The 17,888-nt window shown below is 40.8% G+C and overlaps 1 long non-coding RNA gene across 2 annotated transcripts in view; it reads right to left on the bottom strand.

Moving 5' to 3' along the window:
* Positions 1-374: 374 nt before the first annotated feature.
* LOC123848262 (uncharacterized) overlaps positions 375-17,888 on the bottom strand; it is a 70,531-nt gene continuing 53,017 nt past the window's right edge. For both annotated transcript variants that reach the window (XR_008506543.1, XR_006791739.2), the window contains 2 exons: positions 12,466-12,614; positions 375-1,187 (listed from right to left, as the gene is read on the bottom strand). This is a non-coding gene — a long non-coding RNA (uncharacterized LOC123848262). The remainder of the gene's footprint in view (positions 1,188-12,465; positions 12,615-17,888) is intronic.

Raw genomic sequence — 17,888 nt, 5'->3', positions numbered from 1 at the left:
CTTTAGTAGAGGCCCAGGGCAGTCCCATATAACCCATTGGCTTTAAGCACATCCTGAGAATGTTTTCCCCAGCAGAATGTGAGTGCCCCAATCTTATCCCCCTGGGCTAAATGAACGGCCATCATTTATTAACTATGAGTGAGCATGAAGCTGCAGGTTCAACTAAAACCAAACTCTTTGCTAGATGGGATACTTTCCTTTTACTGCATTCCAATGCTTTAGGGAATTTGGGGCTTCACACTTACATCACCAAAATTCACCTACCAACCAAAACCCAACAGACAAATATCAGTGAGTGTGTGGGGTTTTATGGCTTAATCAGAATCAGAAAGGGGGACCATCACTGTAATGAAGTCCAATAAAAGCCTCATATATAAAATCAAAAGAAAGCCAAGAACTTTAATATACCCAAGCTCACACCTGTCCATGGAATAATAATAATAATGATAATAATAATACTGTATTCCATTTTTCACCATTTGGAAGAAAAACCTATAAAATTTTAGAACTCCAAGCAAAGCTCTCTTTCCTTTAACTTTTGAGTTTCTGAACAAATTTGTTTACTGAACAATGCTTAAGCATGTAAAACTACCTATCCCCCCACTCTCACATTTTTAATTTCTAACAAGATAACTTGAAACCAGCTTAGATAGATTTACCTGCAAAAAAATATGAATTATGGGGTGCCTGGGTGGCTCAGTCGGTTAAGCGTCTGCCTTCGGCTCGGGTCATGATCTCAGGGTCCTGGGATCCAGCCCCGCAGAGCGGGGAGCCCGCTTCTCTTTCTCCCACTCCCCCTGCTTGTGCTCCCTCTCTCGCTGTGTCTCTCTCTGTCAAATAAATAAATAAAATCTTTAAAAATATATGTATGAATTATAAGCCACAGCTGCCGGCTGACACCTGCTTCTGGCTACTTCCTGCTCTAAAATGGCTGACTGAAAGGGAAGTGTAGCAGGAATTCATAGTTAAGGGTCAATTCATGGACTCAGGGCTGCGATGGAAGAATGTACTTCGATAAGAAACAGGAAGATCCTTGCACTCGGCCATTTAGAAAGCGTCTCGGTGGTAGCCTAGATAGTAATTAATTCACAGATCCAGGTGCTGTATGTATGTTGTAGATGTTCAGGGAGAGCATGTCAGGACAACTTGAGAGCAGGAGTCTGCAGCCACATGGCAGGTCAGAGTGCCTTTTAAGAAAAAAAAAAAGTGCCTTTTAAGAAAAATAAAAATGGACCCTGAGCATTTCACACAGTCAAATGTTTGCACTAGAATTAGAGACCAAACAGACATCTGTCTCTTCACATAAATGTATTAACATGCCCAAGATTTAAACACCTCAAGATTAAAATAGTTCAACAATCTATTTTCCAATGTGTCACCTTTATCCTACCTTCAAAACTGCAAGAGGATAATCTGCTTCCTGTGTAATCTGTGTTAAAAACGGGAAATTATCTGATTTTTACCACACAGTTGCCCATTCAGATTCTTCCTTTAACTGCTTTGTATTACTCTGCCTAGAACAGTCCAGCGGGACCTTGACTGCCATGTTTTAAGCAAAAGCTGGGACAATAAAAATAGGTCATGTGTGGGGACAGTTGATTGACCTCATTGCAGACTGACTTGGGGTGTGTTCAGAGGTTCGTAAATGCACCCCCAGCCCCACTGAATATGGAGTCCTTCATACTGTCAGAATAATCAGAAAAATCCATCTTGTGAAATGTCAGCATGCTCAAAGGCTCTATGGGCAGAGTCTTCCACTTTTCTAAATTACTGCAGGTATATGTGTACATTTGCACAGCCTGATGTTGAACATACTCTAAGCTACAGCTGGGGAAGCAGAAACACGTGTGCGGCCTCGCGGAGCTGCGATGGTATCCTTCCAGCTCTGGGAACCCAAGGGGGCCGTCCTTCACCGCGCTCCGGGGCCCAAGAGGTCACTGCAAAGCATCAGGAGACCCTGAAGAGGGTAAATTCTCCCTTTCCTCCGGAGGGAAATCACATTGAATGGGAAGCATCCTGATCCCCTCTGAATTTGATGTTTAACGTGAAAAAGGAAAGGGAGGGGAGGCTCTGAAAAAGAGATCTTGCAAAACTTCTGAACAAATTTCCTTGGACTGCTCTCTGCCCAAGCTCAGAAGGCACCAAAAGGGTACAAGGGGTCCCTACTGGAAGGGTGGCTTACCAAACACAGCAGGCTCACTTCCAGCACTTACATTTAAAAAAAAAAAAAGGAGGCGCTTAGGCAGAACTGACCAGACCCATTAGCATCTCCGGGTCTCTCACTGACAGTGCAACAAGGGGGAATAGCAACAGTTAAAAGAGCGGACTACCTTAAGTAAATGAAAAAGCGCATTTCCATATTTTTAAACAAAGGGGTTCTGCACCATCTGTCCCTGTCTGGGTGCCCCCTGCTCCACACTGAGCGGATTTGTGAGGGATTCAAGTGCACCTTATAGATTAAATAGTCACTCGGCTGCTTAAGCCCAGTTGCCCAGACAATGGCCGCGCAGAGCACCCCTTCCTCCTTCCTTCCTGTCGAGTGTTCTGCCTGACTACACAAACTAAATGCGCGCGGCTCCCCCGTTGCAAGAAGTGGACTTGACCGGAGCTAAAACCAACAAAGGCAGATTCTGGTGGGAGCTGCGGAAGCGCCGGGCACTGAGTCAACAAGCGGGTCTCATTGAAATGCAAATAGCGCGGCCGCGGCCCCGGCGCGCCACCTCCCGCCCCTTAACTTCTCAACCCCCGCGCCGCGCCGGCCTGAATGGGCCCATTGACGCGCGCCGGCGGTCCCCACCGCGCCGCGCCCGGCTGCCGCGGGGACGCCTGCAGCCGCGGAGCCCGCCCAGCCGCCGGGGCGCGCGGGCCTTGCGGGCTCCGGTCGGGGTAGGGATTGCTGTCAATCACCGTCACCTCCTGTTCGTCCTCCCCACCGCGCTCCCTCAGCGCTAAGGAGGCGGACAGAGCCTTCCTCACACGCAGGTTGCCCCGATTTCTGGCCGAGGAACAGGAAAACTCACCCCGCTGCTGAGTTTAAAACAAACAAACAAACAAACAAACAAACAGAAGTTCCAAAGTTCCACAGTGGCGGTTAGCCTCCCCCCGCCAAGTATTTACTCACTTAACCTTAAGTATTTACTCATTTAAATCCTGCTCTCTTTCTTTCATCCAGAAAGAACTAGACTTAAATGTTTTTCAGGTGCCGAATACTTGTAGCTTCGAAGCAAGTTCTCCCTGATGCTCTGTAAATGCTTAAGTAAAAACAAATCCCATTTGGCATTTGGATACTGCCCGCCCTCTCTCCCCACTCCCCTAGCCTTTGTTTTACTTTGACTAGATAATATTATCAGCTTGTTGTTGATTTTGCGCTTTCCCTAAAGTTTAAAGTTAATGCAAGCACTGTTAAAACTTCTACAGAATTTAAAGGGGCGGGGGAGGCGGGGGGTAAAGGTAAGTTTTTACAGAAATACAAGGCTAATTCAATTTTTTTTCTTTTTTAGCAAACTATGAGCTACTAGCAATAATTTTTTTAAAAAGCTAAATGGTACTTAAAGATCACCTGAAAACATAAGTTGACTTTCTACAGCATATATATTTGGTTGCTGTATCAGACTCCAAGGAAATGAGGATTGATATACATTTAACAAATATAATGAAGGAAATATTTATTTTTAAATCCTTTAATTTTGTAAGGTTACCAGAGTATAATTATATTTGAACATATAATAGATGTGTAATTGACTTAAGTACACAAACTATTTTGCTAAAAAGCAACTAAAGGAAGATTTACATTCTACCATTTTTGATTTTTAAATTATTTGGTAAAGCAAAGTAGAATTTCATTTAAAAAGAAAAAAGAAATTTCATAGTTGCCAACTTAGAATGTTTTCTGATTTTTGAAGAACAGCTCTCTTCTGTCCTTTTTCTTTTCTTTTTGGTTTTGGTTTTGGTTTTGGTAGTGCCTCCCTACCCACCTACCCAGCACACACCCAAACACACGCCAAACAAACATAGTTTTTGGCCTATTTAATAAGGGATCAATATTGTTGGATTGGATTGACCTGAGTCGACAAATTGAAATGGAGTTGAGTTGGATCTACAAAACGAGACATTCAGAATTACACTATTGGCCTTAGTAATGGCATTTCTTCTGTAGTGTATATCTGATGCTTTTGCTTGCCCAGGGTCCATTTTTCCTTAGTGCAGAAACAGCACCAGATTTTCATCCAGAAGACTACCCTCCCCTACTCCTGGTCCAAGTGGTTCACATCCATGGCTCCAAAGCCACAGCTAGTCCATAGGATGCATTTGTGCAAATTTTAAAAATACACCCCTTCCTCCAGGCAGATGAAGCCCTTTTGCAGCAAATACCCAGGTCTGCACTGTCCTGTCAGCCAGAAGCTTTGTGCAGTTCAGTTATACTCAGCTCTTCCTCTTTCCAGCCGTATACTCATACCGGCAAATCAGCCCATTCAATGTCTTAGGCCACAGTGAAGAGTTTCAAGAGCAGGTGTGTGAACCAAGTTGAACTCAGGAAAGTTAGCCAGAGAAACTTCGCTGTAATTATTAGAAAAGAGGCATTAAAAATTTCTGGTGTCATTGATTAAATGGTGGCATATAGACTTGGAGCTGCACGTGACTCTCACTGCCATCAGTGGGGAAGAGTTGGCCAAAAGCAAGAGACAGAATCAGAGTGAGAGATTATTAATCCTATCCTATGAGCAGCTGGATTCAGCCATGTCTGAATCAATCACCTCTTCAATTACATGAGCCAATAAATTCCTTCTTTCGAATAAACCAGTTTAATGATTTTCTGTCATTTGCAATCCAAAAGAATCTTGACCAACACGATTGCCACAATGGGAAGAGGTAAATCTCACAGTAGATATTATGCAAGCGAATTTATTTTGGGTTTTGATATCAGCACAGTTCATAATTCTTTCCGTAACAGGTAAATCATTATAAGTTAACTTTAGGAACAGCCATTCCACTTCCCCTACCTTTTCTTCTTCAATATATAATACTTTAAAAGACATGAATGGATCTTTATTTTCTTTGGGGGTCTGAAAATATTTCTGTTGGCCATGCCCATTGTTTAGTACAGTTAGAGTACTAAATGGGGGTTTAGGTAGGAAGGTTGGAAACTATCCAAGGGGCTAATCCTCTTAACCTTTTTAATTTTGATTATTAGAAGATATATGACACATTGAAATTAGCTTTAAAAAATCTTTTCACACCTATTGAGAACCTTAATAAATTTGTAATAACTACATCAATAAAAGAACAGATAACATAGGTTGCAAGAACTTACAAAATGATAATTACTAGATAACAAACAGTCAAACTTCACTTACATAAAATTATACCAAACTAAGCACATTTCTCATTTGATAACCAATGCAATGATTTGTTCTTTGTTCCCAGAAATATTCACGTGGATGAAATAAGATGAATCATTTGTCAGGGATGTAGTAGAAAGAATTCTGCCTTGCAATAAGAAGTTAGACTGGTTTTAGGTTCCTTTTAATTTTTATATCCTGATTTTTATGATTCAAACTTTTTAGATGTAGCAGACATGAACTTGTCCCCAAATTAATTACTATCTTATCTATTTAGGATATTATCATCCCCCCCACACACTTATCATTCATTCACGATTATCATTACATTACTTTGAATTGTGCTCATTTGAACCTGAAAAACTTAAATCTTGTTTTCAGAAAAGTATAACCACCTGAATTGTTTCCAGTCTTAGCCCAGAGCTAAGTTCCTGTTGCTGTTTTTTATTTAAAAATCTAAGAACAGAGGATTTAGATATGAATGAAAATTAAGAGAAACTGCAATTCATTTTTTCTAGTTCCTGTTCTTTGTTATTCTTGGCTCTACCATTGTCATACCTTAGAAGATTGAGGGAAGGAAAATGCCATTAGTTCTTTGTTTTGTAAATATTGACTTCTTTTCCTTCCTTGCAGTAATGTTTAACACATCTGCTTTCTATTTTTATATTATAATTCCAGTACATTGTGGATAGCTCCACTCTTCCTGTAAAATTCCTTATTTATAAGAAGAAATGACCCACAGCTAGTTCAGCCTTCTTGACTCCTACCTGACCTGCCTATGCTAACTGCTAAGTTTAATCAAATGGAGGAAAGGGTCAGGAGTTTGACAGCTCCTTTAACAAGTGTGAATGATAACTAAGTTGAGTACCTCAGCATTTACATAACCTCCCTGTCGCTTGACTTCCTGTATGATAGAAGCCAAAAGCAGAACTACACACTTCCCAGACTCCCTTGCAGCTTAGGGGTCCTAATAAGATCTAGCATCTGTCAAGCAGATATCATTACTCGAAACTCAAAGATGGAAGTAAACCACATGAGCAGTGGACATATAGAGGAAGATTAGATCTCCTGGAAAGAAGAAACATCCACTTCTTCCAGGGCAGGTGGGGTAAAATTTCTAGAGTCCATTTCCTACCGTTATAGGTTCCAAATGACAAGGTGATACCAGGAGTGTTTTCTTCAAAACATTCTTATGTTGGACTTATGTACTTCTCAAGGCTGCTCTGTTCCTAGCTGTGTAGCAATCACTCAAGCCTGGTTCTCTGGCTCTCCTAAAGATTCTTTAAACTACATAGTATCTGCTTAAAACGATTAGAGTGAATGCTGATGGATAAATTAATTGATAACCGATGTGGCTTTTCAGGTAAGGAAAATAGAAATCTGAGACTGGTTGTCTGTCTTGGTTGGATTTGAAGGCACTGAGGATCTTACTGTGAGCAGGGGATGTACACAGTGGTGAAAGTTGCCTAAACATTTACGTGCAGTCACCAGAAGCAATGGAATGCTTATTGAAGGCTAGCTCTTAGATGGCCAAGTGTCTGCTATTATATAACAGAATGGAGGGACATAAGAAATATAAAGTTTGTGTGGTGGACTGACTAGTTCTAATCATACTAGAGTCCTTAAAGAAAGAAAAGGATAACATCAAGATTTTAAGTTCTTGGTTGAAGACATTGTTAGAGACCAAGGAGTTAATTTAATTGCCATGAAGACTTTTTATCTCTTGTCAGCCACATTTTTTGTGTGATATAGCCAACAATGAGCTGGAGAGTCTGATCCTACAAGTCTCTGAATTATGACATAGGTGAATTTACATTCATATTAGGTCTCATGTGAAAGTTTGGATGGCTTGGTGCTCTGCCACCTCCACCCATAATTGGAATGGGGATATCTGGGAGGATTTAACTACAGGGTGTATCTGAACTACCAAGTCCCACTGAGCTACCCCAGAATAATCAGCCCTTCCTCTCCTATATGTTGAGATTATAACTATCTTTTTTTAAGAGTCTATAATAATCTCACTTCAGGTAAATAACTTGCAGTGGATGCTGGTTCTCCTTATCTTCCTCCCTTACCACCATTCATTGCTTCCAGACTTATAGTACAGTCATATTTAGCATTTGCTAGTTTATGAAGTTAAACAAAAGAAGGAAAGACAAACACAACTGCAAAATTTTTCTATCTCAGATCATCAAGAACCTGCATAATATACATGGGAACAGACTCTAAGGTTTCTAGACTAGAGAAGGAGGTAAATAATTCCAGATCAGGTTGAATTAATCAACATGGCTACACTTATTAGAGAGATTTTGGTTTAAACAGATGGCAGTCCTGTTTGTTCACTTGCTTTTCTAAAACCTGGACTCAGAGGTGTTCCACATGAAATGAGGTTGAGATGCCAGAAATTTCTTGACACAATGTGCAGGAAAGAACCTAAAGACTTCAGAAAACAGGTAGGTTGGGACAAATTTTCATGCTCAATCTGCTTGCCCACTCTCTAACTATATCTACCAAAAGGGCCCAGAGAACACTCATTAAACCTTGATATTAAGTAATGCTTTTGCAAGGGACAAGTGACAGCATTTTTTTAAGTGCATCGGTGTCTGTCCTCTATAGGTCATAAGCAAAGGTAAAGAAAACCCTATTGAAAATGGCTTTCTTATTTAAATGAGGGTAACTAAATCCTGGAATGGCAGAAGCCAAGTAGCACGTGCCAGAGGTGAGGTAGGTATGATTCCCAAAATAGGCATCAGAATCACATTAATAATCAGAATTGTTTGAACAGTAAGAATCTTCAAGGGAAGCTAGTTGATCACAGGGCTTTTGAGATCAAAATAGATTGTCCACTTGCTGTTGTACCCACATAGTTGTAATAGCTATTCTAAGCAATCAGAAGAATCCACTAAAATGGAATTCTGACCATATAGCTGGAGGCTATAATGGAAAAGGAGGGATAAGTGGAAGCTCTGAAACCTCTCCCTCACTTTCCAAACTGTAAGCCAAAATGAATACTGTTATCACTTGGGGGGTCATAGAGTAACATCATTAAAGAAATGAAATTTGAGAGATAGTTATTCCCATGGTAACCTCTTTTAAGTCATTGTTTGACCTATGTGAGAAAAAAATAAGTTTTTGAGAATAATAGTAGACTGACTACTAAGCTTTCTCAGTTGGTGACTCCATAGCAGGTCTGCTTCAAGTGAGATCTCATTATTAGAACAAATGAACACAACCCCTAATATCTGGAATGTGCTGACTAATCCTGAAAATGCCCCCTACCCCACCCTTATGTCTACATAAAGCTTTCTTTCACCTGGAAGGTTTAGCATTATACTTTTACCAACTTCCTTCAAGGCTATGTCAACCCCCTGGTCCCATGACATAATTTAGTCTACTAAGAACTTGATCATCACCATCCCACAGGGCATCTCTCTGGCCCTCTGCACTGATAATGTGCTAATAGGATTAGTGAGCTGAAAGTAACAAGTACTCTAGATGTCTTGGAAAGATGTGCACATGCCATAGGGTAAGAGCTAAAATCCAAGTAAATTCAGAGATCTATTCTCCATGCAGTTTCTGGGGTTTCAGTGGTCCAGGAATGTCAGTATCTTCATTCCAAAGTAAAAAACAATTGCCTAAACATTGTATCCTTTCCCACAGTGTTTGGTAGCCTCTCTAGAGGGATAGGATAATTATAATAAAAACTCCAAGAATTTTGGAACAAAATCTCTTCAGCAAATAGCTACTTTCCTTTTGAGGCCAGCAGATGTTCTCATACTCCTAGTCTGTCCTTTCACCAACATGTATCTAAGACCTCAGTGGCAATTCCCTATAGCCAGGTGGCTGAGGGTGAAATATTCAAGCCTTGTTTAAGGAAGGTTCTCTAACATATGCTGGCTCCAGCTATGAGTGTTCTTTGCAATCTCACTGACAAGGGATGGAAAAGGCTTACAACTGGGCAGAACTTTGGGAAATACAGCTTAATGTCCACTTTGACTCTTAGAAGAGATAACTGGAGGTAGGGATCTCTTCAAATGCTAGACATAGGTAAACAGTTCAGTCAGATGTCTGGGTCTTGGAAAAAAACAAGTTTAAAGGATTGACAACAAGGGGATTTGGGAAAGAGTCATATAGACGAACCATTCAGAATATACAGCAAGGGAAAGGAGATATTTGTGTTCAAGGTCAATATTCAATAGTAGATTCTTCTGCAAAGAATGTGCTCAGTAGGGCGCCTGGGTGGCTCAGTTGGTTAAGCGACTGCCTTCGGCTCAGGTCATGATCCTGGAGTCCCGGGATCGAGTCCCTCATCGGGCTCCCTGCTCGGCGGGGAGTCTGCTTCTCCCTGTGACCTTCCCCCCTCTCATGTGCTCTCTCTCTCTCACTCTCTCAAATAAATGAATAAATAAAATCTTTTAAAAAAAAAAAGAAAGTGTTCAATAATAGTCAAGATTACCTATTTTGTATATATTGGTTGGTTCCCTTCACTTAGCCATGCTCAATTGGCTTATGAAATAAGAGGTTATAGATACGGGGTTATGTATGGGTGAAACATGGATTTTCCTCTACTGTTACTAAATTTCCAATCTCCAAGCAACAGAAACCAGTGCTGAGCCCCCAGTAGGGCAACCTTAATATGAAGGAACCAGGTAGCCACCTGACTCCCTTTCACTATGTTATTGTCTGCACCGATGTTTATTTTGGATATGGATTTGGCCACCCTGGCTGCAATTGCTTCTTTGTGCATTAATTTACATGTGCTAAATGAATGCATTATTCACCAACATGGTATCCTACATACATCATTGCTTCTGACTAAGGAGGTAAATTCATTGGAAAAAATAATAAATAATGCAATGGTCACATGCCCATAGGATTCACTGGTTTCACCATCTACTCCATCCCCCTATAGTTGACCTGATAAAAATAATTGTGGAATGGCTTATTAAAGACATAGCTACAGTACTGGTTGGGAGATACTTTGTGTACTTGGGGAGCTGCTCTACCGAAAATGGCATACTCTCTGAAATTACTTATGATACTGTGTCTTCAGTAGCCAGGACACATGGTTCCAGGAAGAAAGGGGTGGAAAGTGGGTGGTCTCTCTTTAATTTCACCTAATGGTTCATTTGCAAAATGTTTTTGTTTCAGTCTCCTTGACTTTATCTTTGTTGGATTAAAAGTTTTATTAGCCAAAGATAGAATGCTTTATTTTCTAGAGAGAAATAACAATATCCCATCAAATTGGAAGTTGAGGCTGCCACCTGGTCTTTTGGGGCTCCTAAACCACTGAATTAACAGACAAAATTCAGTTATCATGTTGGCTGGAATGATTTTTCCAGAATCCAAAGGAGGAATGGGCATAGAGGGGGAGTACATCTGAACCCAGAATATCCTCTATGGTTCTTTTTAGTTATGTGATAAAAGTTAATGGAAGACATGAAAAAGATGTTCAACATCCTTAGTTACTAGGAAAATGCAAATCAAAACTATATTAATATACCACTTAATACCTACTATGATGGTTATAATAAAAAGGGGGGGATAACAAGTATTGGCAAGGATATAGAGAAATGGGAACATTCATGCACTGGTGGTAGGAATGTAACATTGTGCAGCAGCTGTGGAAAACAGTTTGACAGTTCTTCAAAAGGTTGAACACAGAAGTACCACATACGATCCAACAATTCCACTCCTAAGTATATACTCAAAAGAACTGAATGCTTGTACAACAATGTTCATAGCAGTATATCACAATAGCCAAAAGGTGAAAATAAATCGAATGTCCACCAACACATGAATGAATAAATAAAATGGGTATATACATACAATGAAATATTAGCCGTAAAAAGGCATAAGAATCTGGATACTTGCTATAATATAGATGAACTTTGAAAACATTATGTTGGGCGCCTGGGTGGCTCAGTTGGTTAAGCGACTGCCTTCGGCTCAGGTCACGATGCTGGAGTCCCAGGATCGAGTCCCACATCGGGCTCCCTGCTCAGCAGGGAGTCTGCCTCTCCCTCTGACCCTCCCCCTTCTCATATGCTCTCTCTCTCTCTCTCAAATAAATAAATAAAATCTTTAAAAAAAAAAAAAAAAAGAAAACATTATGTTAAGTGAAATAAGCTAGACACCAAAGGAGAAATATTATATAATTCCTCTTATATGAAGAATCTTAAATATGCAAATTCAAAAAGACAGAAAGTAGAATAGAGATAACTAAAGGCAAGTGTTAGAGGGTGGAATGGGGAGTTATTGCTTAATGGGTATAGAGTTTCTGTTTGGGATGATGAAAAAGTTATGGAAATAAACACTGGTGGTGGTTACACACACTGTGAATATATTTAATGTCACTGAATTAATACACTTACAGATGATTAAAATGGTAAATTTTATGTTATGTATAATTTACCACAATTAAAAAGAAAGGAACACTCCAAAAGACTACAGCAACCCCATATAAGCAAGATCACTAAGAACTCAGATGTTTCAGGCATGAAAATTATGGTTGCATCACCAGAGAAAGAACCCCAACCAAGCAAGATGCTGGATGAAAGCTTAGCAAAACCAGAATGGGTAGTAGAGGAAAGGAATTATAAATATCTACAATAAATTTGTGACCAGATGTAAAAAGACGAGGATGGTTTTACCTAATTTTTTTCTTGATTTTTTTATCCATCTCCCTTTCCCCATTACCTTAAATAAGGTGCATTAGTGGTGTTAATTTTATAATCTAGTCCCTAGGATACAGGATAAGAAAATGAGATTATGAGTGAATTAAAGTAGAAATGAATATCACTCAGAGTAGATGCGGTGATTGACTTTTTGCTCAGCCATTTTGAGGAGAGGGTGAGAGTGCATTTGTAGGAGGAATCATGGCATTATGTCAGCCAGGAGTATGTTGTTCTTGCTATTATTGTTTGGATGTTTATGTGTTTGAGAATAAATGGATTTTGAATAGTAAAGAGAGAGAGTATGGCAGATACTGTAAGTTTTCTCACCCAATTTACACCCATTCAAACCCCACTTTAGCCTAACTTCCTATACTATAGAGACTGGAAAGCTAAATATTAAATTTCCAAGAGTCCCTTTAACTACAGCTCCTCCATGCAGTTACACCAACCTGAGATTTGGATGCAGAAGTGAGCAGTACGAGGTGGTGGCCATACACACAGAAATCAGGTCTTCTGGCAAGGGCAGTGGCAGCTCTGGTTCTTCTGGGCAGCTACTAACATCTACTTCTGTTTCAGGCTTCCCCCCAGGAAGCAGACTCTGAAATGGAGGTTAGCATGCAGAGAATTTATTAGAGAGTGCTCTCAGGATCAAGATCTGTGGAGGAAGGGAAGGAAGCAGGATTGGGCAGAGGGCAAAGTACAGTTGCCATTCAGTGTCACCTAAGACTTCAGCTGACTCTCTAGGGAGGCTTTGAAACTGGGATGGCCCTTCAGAATTGTCTTGAGTTGACACAAGGGGGCCAAGCATCTTCACTCAGGGCAAGGGCTCTTTTCAGTCAAGGGCAAGTCCCAGGCGGAGCTGGCTGGTGGACAGCACATCTGGCAGCACTTACAGTAAGTGGAGGAATAAGTCCTTCAGTATGTACATACTAGAGTATATCCCTTACGTTGCTTATATCCACAGCCTTCAGGTAAGTTCTGGGAGTAACTCCTCCAGGACTGTGATGGCCTCTTTCCCCAGTACTAAGTTATAAGAGGAAGGCTAGAGGGACAAACTAAAGTCCCCATCACTGCAACTGGTCTCACTGCGTGGCTCTTCTACTACTTATTCTAGATCTCTGTAACCTTTAGCTTACTCTTCTGGTTTAAATAAAGTATTTGGTTAGGTGACTAAGACCCTCATCCCTGAGAGATAGGATTCCCTAGTCACAGTACCCATTTCGGGCCATGGCTGATAGAAACTTGGCAAATAGAAATTGGACAAGGAGTACCAAGAGATGCTCAAGTGGATCTCCTGGATGCCAAACACATTCTTCCCTGCCCCCATTGTATAAGCGGTACCTTTTCCTGAAGACCATCGTTAATTACCCCTGCCAGGTTTGTGACTCTTCTCTTAGTCTACAAAGTACCTGGGAGGCAGCCATAACTTAACATTCAATGGGACTTTTGCTATTCCCCCCAAAAAGCATTCTCCCTTTAGAAACTAGGACCTCTAAACCAGTGAGCCTAGAATTACAGGGGTGAGAGGCATAAATTTCAAAGTGGGTCACTTAATGTGATAGTTACACAGCAACTCCTACTTTTATCCCTTGGTTCCTGAACCCATGCAAGTCTTACCTACTGGGGACATAGCACCATATAATGGTTATTGACTAGAGTGCATACCACACCCTAGAAAATGGTGCCGCATTCTCATGGTCTCACCATCTTTGAGATGGTGCCTCAGCTGTGCCTTCAACGGACATTTCAATGCTCAGTCAGGCCAGCAGTTTCAAGGCAGTGGATTGATAGGACTAGAAGATTTTTGTGGTCATATGGTCATACAATGGCAGTAGCTAATCAGCCCCAGTAAGTAGGATCCAAGCTTTTGGGCCCATACATGGCTTCCATCTAGTCCACCATGGCTACTACTTTGTTCATGGGCCTATTGTGCCAGCACTGAAATGGCTCACGTCCAAGGCTGGCTAACATCAACTGGCTGGGTCAGCTCTGACTGCTTGGTTGTTGTCTCCCTCCACGGTGGATGCTCTCAGGTGGGTATTAACATGCATACAGAGATCTTCACACTCAATCTTCCTTTTACGTCCATTCATACACCTTTACTACACACCTGTTAGTTCCCAATCTTCCAATTTTTCTCCTTCCAAATTTCTGACCAAGCTGTTTCTCAGCATTCTTGAGTCTGTATATGTTCTTATTTGGGCCACTTCTATTTCCACATAGTGTGGATGTCTAGGTACATCACCCAAAGCTCTGCTCATTGGGAGAATTTCCTTTCACCACTTTTTTCAAGGCCACTCTTGAGTAGGACTGTGATCAGTGGGGTGCTGGTAAATATTTTACAACCAACTCTCCAGAAAAAAGAGCCCCAATTTATAATATTTACAGCTTTCTGCAGGGAAAATACTCCCACCATGGCCATTTCAAGCTCCCAAAGTGATGTCTATGAATGCAGAGTTTGGAAGAGGTACGTATATTTGGCGTGTGTAGTATGAGCCAACTCCAGGGCACCACTGGCTATATTGTAACTACAGTCCATTTTCAGCCTCTACCACAGACCAAGCCTACCCATTGTAAACTGAGCTTGAGTTCTGGCCACATCCAGCAGTCATGTGGATCCCCCATATTCATAGGCGCACCAGCATGAGCTGGGAAAGGGATACTAGTACAACAGTGGTAAATGTCAAGGGGTTCTAGACTCGCTACTCTTGCAGTTTACTTGTGCCCATCAGCTCTGCACGTGCCTGATCCTGGATGTACCACTTCCATCCAACAATAAATTGCTGCTGGTCCTGCCTGACTCAGAAGTCTTAGAAAACCTGGCTCTGGCTGTACAGTTCTGGCCTTATGACCACTTGATGACCCTTGGTCAGGTGTTCCATATCCACCCGTGCTCAGGAGCCTGTCAGCCACTGTTTTTCTAAACCTATCTAACCTTCTGTTGCACATAACATGGCCTAGCTGTTTATATTGTGAACCGTAGGAATTTATACTGTGATTTTCCTACTGGGACTGCTGTCAACTCCTTACAGAAGGTTTTCCCACCATGGATTCCTCCAACATTATAGTTTTTGCTGGACCATATGGTCCAAATGCAGCCTGGACCTCCTACAGAGACCTTTTCTACTCTAGATCCCACTCAAAGTTGGAAGTATTTTGGATCATCTAATATATAGACAGAAGCAGCAGGGCCAGATGTGGAATATGATGACCCCAAACCCAATTAGGCTCCTAGTATTGTGCCTTCTTCTTTGTGATGGGAGATGGGAGATGCAGTAATTTGTCCTTTGCTTTGAAGTTGGCACAACTATGAAGCTGTTTCAGCATGCCTCCGACCATTGAACTCCTAAAAATCTCACTAAGGCCAGCCCCTGAATCATTGCAGTGTTTATCTTCTATCTCTTGGAGGGAATTTTTCTTATCATGGTTCTTATCAACATACTTGCCACTTCATGATCATCAACTTCACCAAGTCATTAATAGAGTGAAATAGTATGATATTCTGGAGGATGTCTAGATGGCTCAAGCCTCTCTGAGTTGTATTGTAACAGAGGGTGAGAGGTTAACATAGCCTCGGGGCAACACTACTACTGTCTATTTGAAGTGTAAACTGTTTCTGATTCTTTTCTTTTACATATTTATTTATTTACTTGAGAGAGAGTGTGTGAGGAGGGAGAGGGAGACAAGCAGACTCTGCACTGAGTGGGGAGTCCAACGTGGGGCTCGATCCCAGGACCGTGAGATCATGACCTGATCACTCTCTACCATACTTATAACCACTTTGCTTTCAATTTGTTCAGCATCACTACCTGACCTCTATTATTTTAGATCTGGTCATCCTCATTGCTCTCAGAGAGTTCAGTTCTATAAAGTCATCTATCATTAAGCCTTTCCTCTGGATGGCAGGCACTAAGTTTCTCAGTGACGTTAGTGCCCCCTCAGCAGTGTATACCTAATTACTTGGGTAATGTAACATCCTCCAGGTTCTCTCAAGGAAATACTTGGGATGATCAGTTTTATGTGTCAACTTGGCTAGGCTACAGTCCCCATTTATCCAATCAAACACTAACCTTAGGTGTTGCTGTGGGTGTTGGATAAAAGAAGGGAGACACAGGCAAGAACGAAGTCAGGAGGCTACCACTTTGGAATTAAATAGCATCATCATGTTTGTAGGTATAGAAAGAATAGTCAAGCTACACAGTGATTGACCAATTACAGTACTGCAATGGGCCATCCAGATGCATCATTGTCCCTGGACAGGCAATATGAACAAGAGTCTCTGCCTCCAGGTAGAAGCAGAAGAGAGTGTGGAGATTTGGCTGTAGGAGGAAAAAAAGGAAAAAAAAGTAGCTGGAAAAGTGTGGTGGACTAAAGAATCCACTAACTGACAGATACCTTCTTAGCTCCCTCTGGACTCAAGGTCTATCCTGGATATCAATAACCATTGGCTAGAAGTTGGGATATCACATATAGCTAGAAATTAAGATTTATGTAATAGCAACATAGTCTCGGACCCCAAACCATAAAGTTAACACACAGATTGGCCCTATGTCTCTATATCCCTGGAAATTCAGGCAGGGCAAATAAAAACTCTGTAGAGAAATACATCTTCAACTCAAGATGCACAATATTCAAACAGATGAAGTCCTACTAAAAATGATCCCACATAATTAACAATTATAAGATATATGAAGAATCTACCACATTTGGGAGTCAATAAACACAACAACAGAATTAAATAGCAAAATCAAAATAATCAGAAATTCTAAATTAGATACTATTAAATCATATATTTAAATTGATTAAAGACCTAAAATAGCTAAAAACATTAAAAGACCAAGACTCTATGGAAGACTATTCAGAATTTAACACAGAGAAAAAAAGAGATTTTAAAATATGGAAGAGAGTTTAAAAAAACATAGAATATGGAAATGAGAAAACCCATCAGAGGATTTTCAGAAATATAGAAAAGAATGAGGGAGAAGTAAAATTCGAAGACCTAGTGGCTAAAGTTTTTCCAGAATGGATGAATGATATGAATTCTCACATTCAGAAAGCATGGTGAGTGCTGTACAGAGTAAATAAACATAAATATACATATAGATAAAGGGGGATCATAAAAGCATGCAAAGATTAAAAATTGAATAGGTGAATAATAGATTTATATCAGACTTCTAACAGAAGGCATAAGCTGACAATTGAATATAACTTCAACATGCTGAGAGAAAATACCAGATAATTCAGGATTCTAACTTCAAACAAATTTTTATTCGATAGTAAGAATGAAATAGACATTTCCATGCACACAAAGAATCAAAGTCTTCACTATTACCACATTCTCACTGAGAAACTTTAATTTAATTTTATTTTATTACGTTATGTTAGTCACCATACATTAAATCATTAGTTTTTGATGTAGTGTTCCATGATTCATTGTATGCGTATCACACCCAGTGCTCCACGAAATACATGCCCTCCTTAATACCCATCACCGGGTCAACCCATCCCTGCACCCCCCTCTCCTCTAAAACCCTCAGTTTGTTTCTCAGAGTCCATAGTCTCTCATGGTTCATCTCCCCCTCTGATTTCCCCTCCTTCATTTTCCCTTCCTACTATCTTTTTTTTTTTTTAACATATAATGTACTATTTGTTTCAGAGGTACAGGTCTGTGATTCATCAGTCTTACACAATTGGCAGAGCTTACCATAGCACACACCTTCCCCAATGTCCATCACCCCGCCACCCCATCCCTCCCACCCCCCCACCACTCCAGCAACCTTCAGATTGTTTCCTGAGATTAAGAGTGTCTTATGGTTTGTCTCCCTCTCTGGTTTCATCTTGTTTCATTTTTTCCTCCCTTCCCCCATGCTCC

The sequence above is a fragment of the Mirounga angustirostris genome, unplaced genomic scaffold (genome assembly GCF_029215605.1).
Source record: "Mirounga angustirostris isolate CCGP_5_RB_7025 unplaced genomic scaffold, mMirAng1.0.hap1 SCAF_2, whole genome shotgun sequence".
Lineage (NCBI taxonomy): Eukaryota > Metazoa > Chordata > Mammalia > Carnivora > Phocidae > Mirounga > Mirounga angustirostris.
This window is presented reverse-complemented; position numbering and strand designations above follow the sequence as displayed.